Source organism: Microtus ochrogaster, chromosome 19, assembly GCF_000317375.1.
Source record: "Microtus ochrogaster isolate Prairie Vole_2 chromosome 19, MicOch1.0, whole genome shotgun sequence".
NCBI lineage: Eukaryota > Metazoa > Chordata > Mammalia > Rodentia > Cricetidae > Microtus > Microtus ochrogaster.
In genome coordinates, this window is record NC_022021.1 from 32,329,840 (window position 1) to 32,340,576 (window position 10,737).

Sequence of the window (10,737 nt, forward strand, 5' to 3'; positions counted from 1 at the left end):
TGTTTTAGGTGAAGGGGCAGGCAAGTGCTACTGTTGTCAGTGATTGTCCCACAAGCACTCAGATGCCTCTGGCTGCCCTTCCCACTCATTTCAAAAGAGTTACCTCCTTCTAGCAAAGACTTTAGCTATTCATTCCGTGAGCAATGTATCAATTATCTCCAATGCACTCGGCATCATGCGGAATATAAAAACAGAAAACTACAGCAGTGTTCACTCTAGTTGAGAAGATGATGGTCAACAAGGGGCAGCAGGATGTAGCCAAACAGGAAATTTATTACAGAGTCGATGCTAAAGGGAACAAGTCAGTCTAGGTCAAAGAACATGAAGAAGTTCACCAGTGGGAAAAGCTACTCATTACCTGTTAAGAAAGGATGGACAGACGAAGATAAAGGCAGATTTGGAAGAACTTCTGGAGTCATTAAGAACCCTACATTTGGCCTGGCATTGTGGTACACACATTTAATCCCAGCAGAGGCAGAGGCAATTGGATCTTCATGAGTTCTCATCAACCAAGAGATAATCATGATTTTGGATTTCTTTAATCCTATCTGGAATTTACATAATGCTGTATTTTACATGTTTAATTATACATAAAATTTAAAAAAGATTGTGTGTGTGTGTGTGTGTGTGTGTGTGTGTGTGTGACATGCTTGGATGGTTGGGGAGGCCAGAAGAGGGTATAGATTCCCTGGAACTCTTGCTGTAGGTGGTTGTGAGTCACTTGACCATGGGCACTGGAAACTTTATTCGGGTCCTCTGGAAGAGCAGCAAGTGCTCTTAACTGCGGAACCATCTCACCAGCCCCATCAATATAATTTTTAAGTAGATATTTTCGCTGCTTTTACCTTCAACATTTTTATAGTATTATAATTCTTCAAAGACTTTAATAACTTTATAATACTACAATGAACAAGCCACCAAATTATTTATATTACTAATTCTATTTCTGGGATTTTAGGGTATAGCTCATTTTGTAATAGTATAAAACGAAGCCTTGATAAGTATAGAACTATCTTTATTTTCACTTGGTTTTTTCAAGATGTATTTATAGAAATGGAATTGGGGGTAACAATGCGTGCACTTCGAGTTTCCTCGTATATGTTGTAAATGTGCTTTCAAAAAAAAACCTGTGGCAATTTTTATAAAATTGTACAGTTTCAAAAAAAAACCCACTTATTCTTTCCTCTTCAATTCTGGAACCACCCAGTCTTCTGGAGGGGTGGGGGTCCCTCCACTTACCTATGGGGGTAGCGCTTAGGCAGTGGCTGCAGGTGTGTACTTGCCAACGAACTTTTGGTTCATTTCATTTTTGATGAGCAAAGAAGCAACACTCGCTAAAAGATGCAAAATGTGCTTTATTGGTTTTGAAGGACCTTGTGTGAGCTAGGCTTCTGGGAAGTTCCATGGAATGGCTGCGTTCACCCTAATCATATAAATCAAAACGAGCAGGTCTGGAGAAGCGTTCCATTGGAAACGGCAGCAGCGGTTTAGGGCTGTTCAGCCAAAATGCCCATTAGCTGTTTGTCAGGAGTATTTTTAGAAACAGCAGAACAAGGCTTGTAAGGTGAACTGGAGCTATGGGGTCACCCTCTCCCCAGGAATCGTTGCCCAGCCTCCCTGTGCTCTTCACGAGGACAGACAAGCCCAGCCCCCCAAGTCCCAAGTAACATAAAATGCACAACCCAACACAAGCTTAACATGAGTGGCATCTTTCCTCACTTGAGGTAAGTTCTTTCTGCTTTCAGACCCTGCCGACATGAAGAAAGAGTTGAAAACTGAGAACACCCTCGGGGTGAGACGGTGTGAGTGAGAATGTCCCCATAGGCTCATGTGTGGAGGCGTGAATGACCAATGTCCCCATAGGCTCATGTGTGGAGGCGTGAATGACCAATGTCCCCATAGGCTCATGTGTGGAGGCGTGAATGACCAATGTCCCCATAGGCTCATGTGTGGAGGCGTGAATGACCAATGTCCCCATAGGCTCATGTGTGGAGGCGCGAATGACCATTGTCCCTATAGGCTCATGTGTTATAATATTGGCTTGCTGGCTGGTGAGAGGGTTTAGGCGCAGAACGGTGCTGGAGGAAGGACATCACTTGCCCCACGTCTGGTTCTCTTTCTCCACTCTGTTTGTTGTTGAAGATGTGACCTCACAGCTTGCTGCTCCTGCCACTCTGCCCACTGCTTGCTGCCATCCACCCTGGCATGCTGGACTCTTAGCCCTCTGGGATCCGAAGTCAAAATAAACCTTTCTGTAAGTTGCTTTTGGTCATGGTATTTTATCAGAGCAATAGAAAAGTAACAAACACACACGGACTGTCGTTGCTTGCTGGAGTGACGTAACGTGGGAAAGTTTCTCATGATCTAAACTCATTGTGGATATTGTACTCGGTCATCCCCATCTCTGTAACCAGCAAGAATGTCCTCCTCACTGCTGCTCTTTCGGACCATTGTCATTCATGGCGGCTAACATAGTCCTTGCAGACTCTGCGTCACTGGAAGCAAGTTACTTGACCTCACCAAACCACGCTGTGATGGCTAACCTTGCTTCTCAACTCGCCAAGAATTGGGATTACTATGGAAACAAATTTGTGAACATGTCTGCAAAGGACTTTCTAGATGAAGCAGTAAGATTCACTCTAAATATGGGCAGTATCATTCCAGGGCTGGTGTCTTAGGCTGAAGAAAAAGGAAAAAGGGTGGAGCCAGCAAGATGTCTTACCAGGTAAGGGTGCTTGTTGCCAAGGCTGATTGCATGAATTCAGTCCCCAGAACCTACACCGTGGAAGGATCAAGAACTGAGTTGTGCAAGCTGTCCTGCACACACACCATGGCACGCATGCATGCACACATGCACACCTAGAAGCATACATGTACACACATGAAATAAATATAAAAATAAAGATGAAAAGAGACAGGAAGTGAGAAGTAGTATTTGGTGCTTTCCGTCTTAGTCTCTGTTCAACTGCTGTGGAAAGAGACACTGAAAACAAGGTCAATGCTTATGAAAGAAAGCATTTAATTGGGAGCTTATTTACAGTTTCAGAGGATGAATCCACGATCATCATGGTGGGGAGCATGGTGGCAGGCAGGCATAGTGCTGGGAAAATAGCCAAAACTCAACTCTTATACCCATGAGAGACCCGGTCTGATTGTGGGCTTTTGAAATCTCAAAATCCATTTGGTGACTTACCTCCTCCAACAAGGCTACATCTTTTAATTCTTCCTAAACAATCTACCAACAGTGAAGCAAACATTCAAACATGTGTGTCTATGGGAACATTCTCATTTAAACCACCACAGGGACACCTTCTGGTCCTGCCTTACCTCCATAGACTATGTGACCTGAATTGTACGCCAAGACAAACCTCTCCTCCTGTAAGTTGCTTTTATCAGGCATTTTGTCCTAGCAAGGAGACAGCAACTATTACTTAATACACACTGCTCTCTCTTCTGAAAAGTGGGACCAGCTGCGACACTGGCCTCCCTTAGGGTGGTGAGAATTAATAAGAGCAGCTGCCTAAGTACCTGGTGTAGGAAGAACCTTCGAGCAAGTGCTGGCTCTGATTCTATTAATTGGGGTATAGCTCAAAAGCAGATTTATTCAACTATAAATTATTGGCATTCTTTTCATTTGAATTCCATCGCTTTCTAGCCTCCGGCCAGAGGGAGCGGAAGGAAAGAGATAAAACCTAAAAGGTCCCATCCACATTACATTCCTGTAAGCCACACAGGGTGGGGGAATTTGAAATCATAGCTACAAGTGAAATTATCGAATGACCTGTGGTTGTTCCAGTCTTTGCTTAGCATCTCTCAGAGGCTAGGAAGAGATCAAGACATCCATGCTAGCGGAAGGACCTCCTCAGATCCAAATCTGCCCTGAAGGTCAACAAAGCAGCTGAGAGCACCCCAAGCTGTAGGTGTGTGTGTGTGTGTGTGTGTGTGTGTGTGTGTGTGTTCTGCTTTACGGCACCCTAGACCTGGGTGTGGCCATTTTACCACTGAGTAAGCAAGTTGCTTCTATGCCACATAGAACAAGGTGACCGAGTCAGGGTCCCCTTCATGTTCTTTCTAGTTACACAGGATTACGTGGCCCTAGCCTCAAAGCGACTTCAAGATCTGAAATCTTTTTTTCTCCCTGCGGGTCTTGCAGAAGCCCCTTCTTTGTCATATCGTAGCCGTTCACATCAGGGTGAGCACACTCATCAAAGAAGTCTGGACAGTAAGTTGAAACAGGGTCACGGAGCTGCTGGCGGACTTGTGGGATTCAGCACAAAAACTCTGCCTGGAACTAGGTCAGGTCACCGGCAGCCAAACACTTGCACAGGTCCTCGCACAATAATACCGCAGTACCCTCAGCTCTGGATGCGGCAACAGCAGGATACGCCAAACACGGCGAAGATGGATCGTTCTGACGATATCCTCTGTGTTTGCTTACAAACTGCTCATAAATCACTGAATGTTTTACGGAAGTATTTCCCAACCCGTAAATAGCTGAAAATCCATATAGCACATGACACGTGCTTCTGTTAGCGCTACCCCTATCTACATGATCGTGATTTAGGGGCCCTGCCAATCAGCGCAGTCCCTCTGAGTGTGACTGCTAACACAGCCGTCTTTGAACACCTTTGTGCACATTACTGTGGGTTATGGACAGCCATTGCTAGGTGATTTCTGATAACCATCGGCAGGCAGTTGAGTGAGGACCAGCAAGCTCTAGACACTTACCTCTTACCCTCTGTTTTGCATAGTTTAAAAACGAATCAAGATCTGTGTGCCAGAAGAACGGGCACAAGCAGTGACTGTCCAAAGCACCCCCACCATCATTCCAAATAAACACACCAGGTCCCTCAGAAACAGCCCTTCTCCACAAACCAAACGCTCAAATTCTTCTGGTATCTGCAGTTAACCACAGATGTTCAAGATGAAGGGCAAGTAGGGCCAGTGGGAGTGACCCGCCACGGTTCTTTGCTTCCCACCTCCTCCCACACAAACTTTCAGCCTCAGCTCTGTCCTCTCATAGGGGAACACTGGGAAACATGGCCTTGTCTGGTCCTGGCGTCTGGGTGTCCACAGTCCGCAGAAGGCTACAGTCACTCAGTGATGATGTTCCGGAAAACCTCCAAAAGCCCAAGGCAGAAGAAAAGACCCCGATGGGTCACTCTAGAATTTTAAAGAGCTAATGGAAGTTACAAACTCCTTCTTGACCTTGAAACTCTGCTGTGAGTAAATCCCCAAAGGTTATAGACTCCAGGTAGGAACTTCCCAGTGGAGCAGAGTACTGTAAGCCATCAGATAGGAATGGCCATCAGGGAAACGACCATGCAAGGGAGGTAGGCATCTTCTGTGCTAGAACTGTGTGGAGAAGACGCAGGGGCTTCTTGGAGGCAGGTTTCAGACTCTTGCAACGGGTGAGGAGTGGAAAGGCTCTTTACAACATTTAGAACTCATGATTCCGACCAATACTCTCTCAGAGTCCTAACAGCAGACTAAAGTCTAAACCATGAACACCAGCCCCAAGTCCTCAAAATGTTAAAGCACGGAACTACTAGGGGGCTGAGCAATGTTACTCTGAGGTGTATGCCCAAAGAGCTAAGACCAGAGACCAAATAAGTATTTGTATTAGGATTCTCACAGTAATGTTATCTATTACAATGAAAGCACCAAGAGACAAATGAATGTATGGACAAACAGGTTATATTCATACATCAGAGTACAATTGGGCCCAAATGGGAGAGAAGGTCCAGCAAGACACTGCATGACAGATGAAAGGCCTATGCTAAAAAGGAAGCCAGACACAAAAGGTCATATATTGTATGATCCCACGATAGCCAGACTGTTTGAATCCCTGGAGATAGATTGGAACTACCTAGGGCTATGCATAGCAACAAATAGAGGTGACAACTTTAGTGGGTACATGGTCTCCCTTGGGGTATGACAACAATGTCCTGTAATCAGACAGGGGTGACAGTTACATAAAATGGTGAATGAACTGAGCATTATCGGAATATATACTTTAAATTGGTTCATTTCACCTCAAGGAGAAAAAAACATAAATAAAGCCAATCCTGTGTTGGCAGGCTGTATGCTATCACGGGCACCCAATGTGCCCAGCAGTCAAGAAGCCCTATCATTCTGGGCCTCTTCACCAGGCATGCATGCCCAGACCACAGCCATCTTCTCGATTTGGAAACGTAAAACAAGATAGCGACCGCACAAAAGGCTTTGGACCTCTGACCACCAACTGACAGACCAGCACCAAGGATGGAGACACAGCAACAGCCTGCAAGCCAAAAGGCCAAGCCATGTAGGCTGGAAAATATTTTGGGAGCTCTAGCAGGTGAGAGCAGTCATTTTGCTTTAAAGCGGAGACAAAGCAAAGGAATTCGCTTTTGGCCAATTACGATCCGCACAACCTTGAGAAGATGCGGTGGTGTTTGAAGGCTGCCTAATCAGCTACTTCCGCAGACACAGCAAGGCGAGCCGTCACCCAAACATTCACTCCTTTGTTCCTTGCCTCAAAGCTTCCTTCCCTTTTAGAGTAAGAATACATGACACGTTTTCCAATATAAATAATTTCAGGATCCAACCCATGATAAAGCTAATGACTTTCTCACTCGGAGGCTCGTTCCAGATGCTATTAAAGATGCTGATTGTGAGAGCCCCCCCCCCTTACCAGTAGAGATCTTCTACACACACACACACACACACACACACACACACACACACACACACACACATCATGTGTGCCCCACAGTCCACATACTCATACAAACACATACCACACTCAATTTCCTGAAGTAGGCATTTGTCAGCTGTATCGTGCTTATAGCGGCATGGAGCGTTGAGCCAGCTCTGAGGGCTGCTCATCTTATCCACACCATCCACTAACACACTTATGCCCTGAACAGAGAGGAGGGATGTGTACACAAGTGCCAGCACAGACACACGCGCCCTCTCACAACAGCTGCTGCTCCTGGGGACTGAAATTGGAGGGCAAGAAATAATTCCTCTCCAGAGTGAAACGCTGAGATAGAGTTTCCATTCCTTAAGAGGCACGAAGGGTTTTCACTCCTCTTCCAATGCTGAATCTTGCCAGAAGTATGCGGGAGACAGAGAAAAGCAAACCACGGAGAGTTAGAAAGCATCAACTCTCTGCACCACACGTGGGGAGCGAAGGGACACGAGATAAATGCTGTGACCTCTTGCGTCTCAGTGACGTTGGGTGAGGCCAGATCTATGAAAAGACACATGTATCTATCCCACAAAAACAATGTTCTGATGAAAAGGTTGTTCCTAAATTGGTAGATGGAAGGAAAGATCTGAGGACAGACCTTTTTTTTCCTAACCACTCTTCACAGTCCTGAAGCCCTAATGAGCTGAGTTCCAACATTATTCTTGTACAGGATAATGTGTGACCCAGGAAAAATGCTAATGCTTCCCAAATATCACTTTTTCCCATCTGTAAAATGGTGTCATGCCATCTATATCATGGGTGGTTGTGAACAGCAAATTTTACATACATATATAACCATATATTAATTAATATTTAGGTTTACACGGATGAGGTAATAAAGAAAGTACCAGGTCTGACACTATGTCCTTTTGGTTTGTTTGTTTCTAATTTTTTTTTTTTTTTTTTTTTTTTTTTTTGAGACTGGGTTTCTCTGTGTGGCCCTGGCTGATAAGTAACTCACTCTGTAGACCAGGCTGGCCTCAAACTTACAGAGATCTGCCTATTCTGTCTCCTGAGTGCTGGGATTAAAGGTGTGTGCCACCACTGCCTGGCAAGCATGCACTTACAATCCCAATGCCAGGGAGGCAGAGGCAGGCAGGCTCTGGGTGCTTGCTGGCCAGTCAAGCCTAGCCTACTCCATGAGCTTCAAGGCAATGAAAGACTGTCTCAGGAATGCAAAGCCTTCCAGAGGACAACCGAGGTTGCTCTCTGGCCTCCAGTGCATGCATACACGAGCCTGTGAACCTTTCCCCTGCACACACGTGTACACATACCTCCCCATATGCACATACATATATGCAAAAGAAAAATAAAGATGCACCAGTACATATTAAAATGTACAAACCAAGTAAGATCTATAACACCAAATGCGACAGACATATAAATAGACCGTAGGCGAGACACATTGTGTAACAGCTACAATATAAATACCATACGACTTAGAAATGAATGAATAACTCCTAAAGAGCTATGCGTCGGAGGCTGGGTTTGCCGCGTGTTTGCCAGCCCTCCCGACAGCCCCCATCATTACTCACTCTGTAAACACATCCCAGTTTTATGGACATCCGCTTTATTCAGACAAACCAATCTTCGCAGCTGAGGAGCATGTTGATCTCAGAGTTTCTCAGGCTAGGTCAGGGAAACAGCATCATAGCAGGTGTGGTCTCCATCAGCTTTCCTACCCCCAGGCAGTGTGCAGAAGCACGGGCTCTTCTGCAGCCAGGCACCCCAGTGACTTACATACATGCTTCTGTGTGTGCCTATCTTCTAGCATCCCTTTCCCCCTCTGATTTCTTTTCATCTATCCTCTGTACTGTTGCTTTTGGGGCAGTGTTTCTCTATAGGTGTATATATTCAGTTGGGGGGGGGATTTTGCTCATAGAGGTACTGTCTGAGGTTATAATCCATTATCACAAATAAGGGGGTTGTACTACTAGCATCTTGTGGGTAGAGGCTAGAAGATGCTGTTAAACTTCCTCCAGTGGGCAAGAAAATCCTCTTCCTCATGACAAAAAATATCCTAACTCAAAATGTCATTAGTTTTGAGCTTTAAAATTCCTGCCTTAGAGACAAAAGAGGAAACCTTTAGATTTTTTTTTTTTTTTGAGCTATATGACCAGCCACTGTGTCCTAATTGCTCTTAAAACAAGAGCCTGGCTTTAATTGTGGGCTGGCATTTTTGCAAAGGGCGATAGACGGTACTGGGAGAAAGAAGAATTTCCCAGCAGCCACTCTTCCATTGGAGTCATCTCAGAGTGAACAGGCAGTCAGCACCGGCTCTCTGCAATGTTAGCTCTCCCTCAAACCATTATTTGAATGGTGGTTCTTTTAGGGTCAAGTTTGAGCTCACAGGGAAGTGTCTTGCACATGGGAGTGTGCAAGGTACATCCTCAGGTAGATGGTCCCTTAGGTCCAGCTCCAGGACTATCTGAGCTGTTGCATCATGCAGGAACTTTGTCTCGGCAACTGTATTGATCTGGGTCTCTCGATCTGAGGCAGCCCCATCTTTCCAAATGAAGAAGACAAAGCATGCTGGGAAATATACTTCTAGGATGAATAGCTAGCCCCAGGCAGGCACAGATTTCGCTCCCACAGACCTGTTCGAGAACAGGGACTGCCCCTCACATTCTGCAGGTAAGGAAAAGGAGGACCGAAGTTACACGGGCAAGGGGAGGAGGCAGTGCTCCTTCTTCGGAGGCCGGTGCTTTTCCTGCTCCATTAGACATCTACGAGTGTACATCCAAATCACGTATAGATTATTGTGGTAGGGACAGAAGATATATAAACAGGAAACTACACAGAGAAAATACCAGGTTGGGGAGGTAAGGCACAGGCTAATACAAGATGAGTCTCTCAGAGGATGTGACATTTAAGTTGAGGCCTAACAGATAAGAACAAACCAGCAGTATGAGGGTATGGGCTCTGTACCCAGGCCTGGGGCTTAGGTGCACAAGGTCATATTCAAGGCATGGCTGGAAGCTCACGGTGGTTCTTGGCTGGCCAGAGGTGACCAGAAGGGGTGGGTCTCCTGTGCAAGGTGGTCATGGCAGCCTCTGCAAGGCTGAGCTTTCTGTCCCAGCCATGGAAAACAAACTCTGGAAAGCCTCATGCAATGAGGACGTTTTGAAATCTCCTTTGGTCACCATGAGTGGAATGGTCAGATAGGAGCAGTAAGGATTATTATGGCTCTGTGGGAAGGAACTTCTCAGGGGAGTGATTTAAGTGTACTTGGGCAGGGGACCTTGGAGACGAAAGGGTGAGAAGAACCTTCCCATCATCTCTACCAAGCAAGAGAAAGCCTAGAAACATTGCTTTGCCCGGTGCTTCTCAAACTGTATTTCCTTGGAACACTAAGGTGTTTCCGTGGCTCAGACAGACAGTGTAGTGTGCTGCCCTCAAACACATGGAGAAGAAGGACTTGGTCAGCTCCACGTTCCAACCCAGAGAATTTTAAAATAAAACAACAATGGCACCTGCTCTTTGTCAGTAAGAGCGGGGAAAAAGCAACTGGGTGAGCAAACGCCAGGCGAGCAAACACCGGGCAGGCAAGCAAATGCTGGAGTGAAACCTCACGTGATGGGCTGGTCAGCTTTGTCCCAGCTTCCCCTTCCCTGTGCCATTGCCAGCTGGGATTTCAGATGACAAGGTAACCTCCTCTCTCCTCCAGCAGATTTGCTCCCTGTTCGTCTAAAAGGCTCCATTGAACCTACCTTTGCTGCGTGATCACGAAGCTCTCTCATACACTCCAGGCACCTGAGCTATCTTTTTCAGTGAAAAGAAGTTGGGGGGAGGTAAGTGCATAAAAAAAAAATGTTTTTATGACATTTTTATACATTCACACACACATTATTGTTCTTAATTCACATGTACCTCTCAACCACCTTACTGCTCCCTACTGTAGAGTCCCCCCTTTCTCCCTTAATAGTCCATCTTCTGTGCTCTCTTTCTGTCTCTCTCTCTCTGTCCCTCTCCTCTCCTCTCCTCTCCTCTCCTCTCCTCTC

The 10,737-nt window shown here is 45.8% G+C and overlaps 1 protein-coding gene across 1 annotated transcript in view; it reads right to left on the bottom strand.

Annotated features, from left to right (window-relative positions):
- Pdzd2 (PDZ domain containing 2) overlaps window positions 1-10,737 on the bottom strand; it is a 346,988-nt gene that overhangs the window by 266,733 nt on the left and 69,518 nt on the right. The gene's annotated exons all lie outside the window — the stretch shown is intronic.